This window comes from Terrapene carolina, unplaced genomic scaffold, assembly GCF_002925995.2.
Source record: "Terrapene carolina triunguis isolate 2854851 unplaced genomic scaffold, T_m_triunguis-2.0 Scaffold714, whole genome shotgun sequence".
NCBI classification, from domain to species: domain Eukaryota; kingdom Metazoa; phylum Chordata; order Testudines; family Emydidae; genus Terrapene; species Terrapene triunguis.
The window spans coordinates 7065131-7072142 of record NW_020665065.1 but is presented as its reverse complement, the minus strand read 5'-3'; positions in this window follow the sequence as shown (position 1 = coordinate 7072142).

Sequence of the window (7012 nt, the reverse complement as noted above, 5' to 3'; positions counted from 1 at the left end):
GAATCAGGGGCATGGCCCTGGGCGGGAAGTATTTTGATAACCCTGTGAAGCTGGGTTCATTCGAAAGACAAACCAAACAGCTAGTCGTTGGCAGCCTGGAATAGCTTGATTCAGATGGATCCGTGGTGATCTTTTCCCAGAATCAAAGGGAGAGAGGCCAACACTGCCGCCCCTATAGAGCAGCTTGGCATAAATGTCCACTAATACCTCCTCAGAAGCTGCTGTGCGCCACAGCCCAGCTGTGGCTGCTTGGCTGGGGTGGGTGAGGAAATTCCCATGTATAGAGCGCTCTGGGTTCCAGCTGGATACAAGGAGCTCTTTAAATCACCCTACTGAACATGCTGAGCTCTCTTCTGGCATGTCGCCTCCGCAAGGCGCTTCTCGGGGCAGGGATTAGCTGTCTTTTTACTGTGAGTCTGTGCTGCACCTAGCACGTGGGGCCCTGACTGGATCCCGAGCCCCTACCACAGTATAAAGAATAGTAGCTTGCCTGCGGCCCTGGAAGCATCAGAGCTGGTGTCAGAGAAATCCTGGCTCACAGTCCCATGCTCCGACCTCTAGGATAACTCAGCTCTCATTTGTCTCTCCTTTGCTTCACTCTGCTGTGCATGAGAATCTCAGGCACGTTTGATTTTCCTCTGCAGAAAGCTGGTGATAATGAAGGGAACTGGGTTTGAAGCTGACAGCTGTTTTACAGAGTGAGCTTCCTGGAGCACTCGAGCAAAGAGGCCAGATGGGTCTGCCATGGCCCAGGCAGGATAAGAAATGAATCCATGGAATGGGCAGCCCGGGGAAGGGCTGGCTATCTCTGATGAGCGATGATGATGGATGTGCTTTGAGACTGGTCTCTTTCTTGGATGGGTAGATCCTCAATGGTGCTTCGTTGCTAATTGTTTGCATGCAAGCATCCAGCTTTTAATCTCACCGTCCTCATCTGTTTTCTCGTCCCAAAGCTACTGATCCTGGAAAGGATGTGTCTTGATGATGCGTGGCACTATTAGCCAGCTCAGTGGTGAGTGGGCTCGCACCCTCCTTGTGCGCCACTCAGCCGTGCTGCCTAGATGTGTTGTGGGACTCAAACAGCGCGCTGGCCCCTTCCAGGGGGGTGAGTTTCGTTTGGAGGTGACTTTGCATGTGTGTGCTCTTTCCTCTTGCTAATTGTGTTTCGACACTGCCCACCAGTGGTCACACGCAGGAGCTTCAGGGCGACAATTGCCCCTCCCAACTTGAACATCTTTTAGCTCGTTCAGCTCGTCAGAATTTCTAGGAAAGGGGCTTCGTCTTCAGCTTAAACCAATCAGACATTTGCAAAAGCCGGATCCCCCCAATAGGCACCCAACTAGCAGATGCTTTGCTTCAACAGCCTTTCTCCTCCTCTTTAGAGCCTCGTTGCCTTCCTCTCTTTTTCACTTCTTTCCCGTCCCCCTAATAGTCCGGTTTCAAGACAGGAGACGGGATACCTTCTCTGTCAGTGACTGGTGGAACTATTGTTTCCAGTGCACACTGTGCCCGCCCTTATCTCGTTAGGATTTGTAGCTAAACGATCATCGTCATCTTCGAGCAGGCAGTGTGATCCAGTGGCGAGAGCACTGGGGTGGGGGAGATCTGGGGGTCTGCCATTAACTGGCTCTGAGCCCTTATGCACATCTCTGTCCTCTGTCTGCTTTTCCCACATCTCCTCAATGGGGATAAGGATCGCTGGATGAAAAGTGCTACGTAAGGGCGAAATGTAAGTGGAGCAGGCCTGTGCCACTTTTGTCTACACGCAGTTTTGGCCCCATTTAAGTTGTATTGGTTTAGAAGCGGTACAACCCCGGAGCACGGGGGCAGCTGTACTAGGATCAAAGTGCTTATAACAGGATCTCTTATTTCTGTATGGGGAAGGCGATGGGGTGGGTTCAGTGGGGCTAGGGGTGAGGCTGGTAGGTGGCCTGTGGTGGGGTTAGGGGTGGTTTCAGCCGGCAACCCCAGGCTAGGGTTAGGGTTGGAGCCAATTGGTTCTCTGGGCTTCGGGTTAGATTTGGTTGGTGTTGCTGGCCCAGAGCTAGGGTTGGGGCTAATTAGTGGCTCTGACCGCGGGCTAAGGTTGGGCAGGGTTGGTTGCACTGGTCCTGGTATCTGGGCCACCTGCCCTTGAGCCTTTCACAAGGCCATTGAACTCTTGAAGCTCGCCGACTCGGCTCACCCGTCGGTCATTATTCCACCTTGCACCATGTCCCCACCAGAGGGCCGATCATTCGAGGTTTAAGGAGGAATTTGGGGGCAGATAATCCCTGTGCCGGTGCAAAGACAGCGGGAGCCATCCCTGTTCAGGGGATGTGGGGCCTGTGCCATCCACTAGGGCAGCCCTGAGGACTTCCCTAAAGTGCGTCACTGTTTCAAAGGCCCTTCTGGGGCTTCACAGGGGAACAGAATAGCTGGACCCTGAGCCCATCCCAACCATGCTTCACCCTCCGGTCTGCACCCACCCACTGCCTCCGCTCTATCCTCAGGTCTCTTTTGCCCATGGTGCCAGTGGAGGTGGTGCAGGCTGAGCACCAGCTGTTGGGGGCCTCTGCGTCAGGAGTCGCAACCCCATGTGGGGAGGGCGGGGCCTGGGCCCTCCCCCACGCAGAATTCAGCGTGGGCCGTTGGTACTGGGAAATCAACCCCGTGCGCAGTGAGGGGTGGCCGCCGTGTCTCCCCCCCCCCCCACCGCTGAAGGGGGAATGGTTGGGCCCTCACCCAGAGCTGCTCTGAGGAGAGGTGGGTTGCGGGCACGTGGGGATGCTGCGTGGGGTCCAGCAATGTGCAGCACCGCGTCCGGCCCCCGTGCACGGGGCGAGGAGGAGGCACCATGGCTCCCCCCAGGAGAGGGGAGCTGCGCCCGGTGGAGAAGGAGCTGCTGGCGGCGATTGCCCGAGGTGAGGCATGTGCGTGCCCAGCTCGGCAGGTGAAGCCCTGTATCTGGGGGCAGCAGGGCTCGGGAGAGGGCGTGGCGTCGGGGGAGACACTGATCTAGCACCATCTGTCATTGCTTGTCCACCCCAACGTCGGGGCCCATCCAGATTTCCACGCCTAGCTACGCCTGCTCTGTGGCTGCCTCGTTGGCACAAAGGGGCCGGGACGCAGTGCCCATAAAGTCGAGTCAGCATTGTATCACTGGCGTGGCATTGCTGAGTGAAACCCTCCTGCCTCATCTCCATGACAACCGGGTGACAGCCTATCTGCCCTACCCCTGCACAGAAGCTCTAGGCTCTAGGCTCCGCTCTCTCCGAGCTGAGTGACGGATCAGATCATGACGTGACCGGGCCGGCTGTAATGAGGACCATAATATCTCAGCTGCAATTTGGCCAGCTCTGTAATTTGCTAATGGGATTCCTGAAAGCATGGGTTATGCTTCCGACACACAGTTTGAAAGGGACATTCTCTTGACACAAAACTCATATTAAAAATAAATGCACAAATTTGTTTCTAATAACAGCTTAGAATAACCAGGCTGAAACAGGCTTAGGATTCTGATGAATTTTTTACCATCTGTATTATTTAAAAAAAATTTCTACATTTCACTCAGCTTGGATGTGTTAACTAGAGTGATCTGTTTTACACTGAACTTACAGTCAGTTTCACTGTCTGGGTCTATTGCAGAAGCAGCATTGGTATGTGTGTCTTTGCAACATTGGGCAGATCTATTATAATTAAGAAGGAGGGTGGGGGGAAAGAAAGAAAAGAAGGGAAAAGTTTGTTTGTTTAAATGATTAAAACATTTAGGGGTTTTTAACCTTTTATTTCCCCCTAAACACACTCACCCTTTTATATTTTCAAAATCTAAATTTCAGCCCTAAATCTGGCTGCAAGCGTCTACGTAAACATAAACCCACAGTGTCAAAAATAAAATAAAATTAGACTCAGGCATCAACACCTTTCAGAACAACATTTGTTAGCATCAAGCCTTTCACCGGTGGGCGGTGTGAAAGGAATACTAATAGTGAGCGATTTCAGGTGTTTGTGGATGCTGGCAGATCTGGGTTTGTTAGAGAAGCTATAAATAATCCTTAACTTTTCTCTAGCACTTTTTATCTTTTGATCTCAAAGTGATGCACAAAAAAGGGAAAGTATCATTATCCGCGTTTTACAGGGGAAAATCGAGGCTTGGAGAGACGTAGAGCTGGTCAAGGTGGTTTTTAAAATGGAAAATGGCTTTTTGGACCAAATGGAAACTTTTGCAAAAAATGTCTGCGTCTCACAAAATGGATGGTTTTCTGACAAAACTTGAAACATTTCATTTTCTCAAATATTTGCTTTGAGAAATCACTCCTTTTCAGTGACATTTTATGGGAGAGGCAGGCAGGGTCCGGGGGAAGAGACATTTCCTGACCCTCTCTAGCCCAGCTCCTTTCTAGAAGGGAAAGCAGCCCAGTTTTTTTGGAAGTGGAAGGAGAAACAAAGTGTGCCCGGGGCTGTCATATGCATGATGCTGCTTCCCGTGCCAGCATCCCAGCTGCACTGGGTTCATGATAGAAGTGATCCCAGCAATAGTTACAAGGCATTTTACATGTTTGATCAATTTCACAGAACTTGCAAGGGCAAGTCTGACCTGCAATAAAAACCCCAGGGCTCCGAGTCTGGGTCAACTGACTTGGGCTCTTAGGGCTTGGGCTGCAGGGCTAAGAACAGCAGTGTAGATGTTCGCACTTGGGCTGGAGCCCCTGGCCTCTGTGCAGAGGAGGAAAGTGCTGCCATGCAGCCCTGCTGGGACACCCAAGCCACAGTTGTTTGCATCTGAAGGCAACCACTTTCTAAATGAAGTGAACCTGGTGTCCTGGGATCCAGCTACTTGACAGGAAATAAGGGAAGGGCATGAAAACAGCCAAAAAAGAAGAAAGAAAAAAAAAAGGTGGGGGATAGGGAATGGTCCAAAAAAATCTTCCCCAGAAAGGATGTTGACCAGACCCTCCAAGCCTGCTCCAGCCTCTTTGCACTGCTCCCTGATAGGGCAGCCAGGAATTCCCCCGCATAGTGCTGGCTCTATGGCACCTGCTCCCAGAACCCCAGTGTAGGGGCAGTATTGGGAATGGGGAGCATGACTGTAATGCCTTGTGTTCCAGATCCTAGCTAGGGAAAGTCCTTGTTATAAGCTTACATATGCTAGAGCAACCATGAGACTGCTCTAACTTACCCAGGGTTCTGAACTGGCCTCTATATGCTTCCGGGATCAGGTGAGAGAAAAGACAGCTTTTAGCCACTTTTGTTCTCCATCTATCCATATCCCCCTCTGCTTCAGGTTCTGTGCTGAGCACAGCTCGGCTGGGACCAAGAATCTGGCCCTTTCCATTGAGTACTGCAGAGAGTCCATTGAATATAATCAGGGACAAAGTTGCAGAGATGGGCTCTGAACAGAGAGCTGGACCATGGTGAGCCTCAGGTTAAGGGCAAGAATGAGGAGCAGCTATGTCATGTGGTCAGGGAGTCTCCATGCCATTCCTAAAAGACAGGGATCTGTATCACTAAAGACATCCTCCGAATGGGCACTGCTTGTCCCCCTGGCTGGCAGTCGGAGGAGAGACCCAGGAGTGGATGGGCTTGGAGATTGAATTCCCCTTCTCAGCACAGCAAGCTCCTTCCAGGTGTAAGCTGAAGCACGTTGGTGTGCAGGGCAAGACAAATGGAGAGGCACAGGGGATACTCGTATCATCCATTAACCCTTTGCCTGTGTCAATTTCTCAGTGGGCAGGCGCAGCGCTAGGATGTGACTCCTGGCTGACTTGCCAGTCAGTGTTGCTGGCGGTCTCAGCATGTGCTGGGGAAGGATAATGCTGCAGGGTCAGCCAGGGTCTGGCATGTCTGATGGCAGGTAAAAGCAATGCATTCAGAAGAAAGCAGGATTCTTCTGCTGCCCAGATCAATTCCCAGGGAACAGAAGGAGGAGGAGGGGTATAAATCAGTTCATGCCCTCACCTGACCATGGCTGTCATTGAGGGAGAAGCATCAGGAGCTCCTGCTTGCACTGAATTAACAGGTGCAGGGAAGAGAGGAGAAAAGCACCTTCACTATTTTGAAATCCCAGGACAATGTAGGGTTTTAATAAGATCCTCATAAAAATGATCTATTGCTCTCCCAGCCCTGTCGGGGGTGGAATCCTTCCCACAGTTCATATACTTGGAGTGCGAGCGTTTCATTTCCATACAGCAATCATTAGAAGGCACTATTTTATGGTGCCCGTAGAGAGGAAAAATAAGTGTTTTATTGCAAGCCAACGGCTCATACATTATTCATGGCCCCAGTGCTATTATAGACAAATTGAAGTTAGATTTAGAGCCCTGATGCTGTCCTGGGCTAGGTGACAAAGTTGCAGATTGTGGGCAGGCTCATAAGCAACAACTGACACCTACAAACCAAGCCTGGGTCGCGTTCACAGCTCGAACTGGGTCTCGGCAAACACGTGGCCAGCTGGAGATCACTGATTTTAAACACCTTCACTTACGGCCCCTCAGTCCAGCCTGGGCACCTGGACGGCAGTGCTAGCAGACGGCCAACAGAAGCAGATAGTCTCCATATATTGGAAAGGAAGAAATACAACAAAACTTTCCCCGGCCATTGCTGCGTTCCTACAGGTTCTGGGAAGGCAGCTGAACTGACCTTGATCCCCAGAGCCGCATGTGCTAAATGGGTCTGTTCACTGAGCAGTCAATCGCTCCTGCCCTCTTTGCGCTGTGACTGCAGGAGCAGAAATGGCCATCGCGATGCGTCTGATGCGCTGGGCAATGCACGCATTTCCTTTCACCAGCACTAGAGCAGCTGCCTTTCAGGTTAACAGGACGTCCCCTTGGTTTTTGTGTGATGGGAAACTAAACAGGGCTGGAAAACTGGGTTGGGAATCTGAGAAGAGCTTCCTCTGCCTGGTCAGGTCAGAACTGCCCGATGGGATGGCACTGCTTCTGCCTCGGTGCCGGCAGGAATCAGTACAGACAGAGACCGCTGAAAATCAGAACCAAAGAGACAATTCTTGGCCCCTGATAAGCGCGTCGGTGCA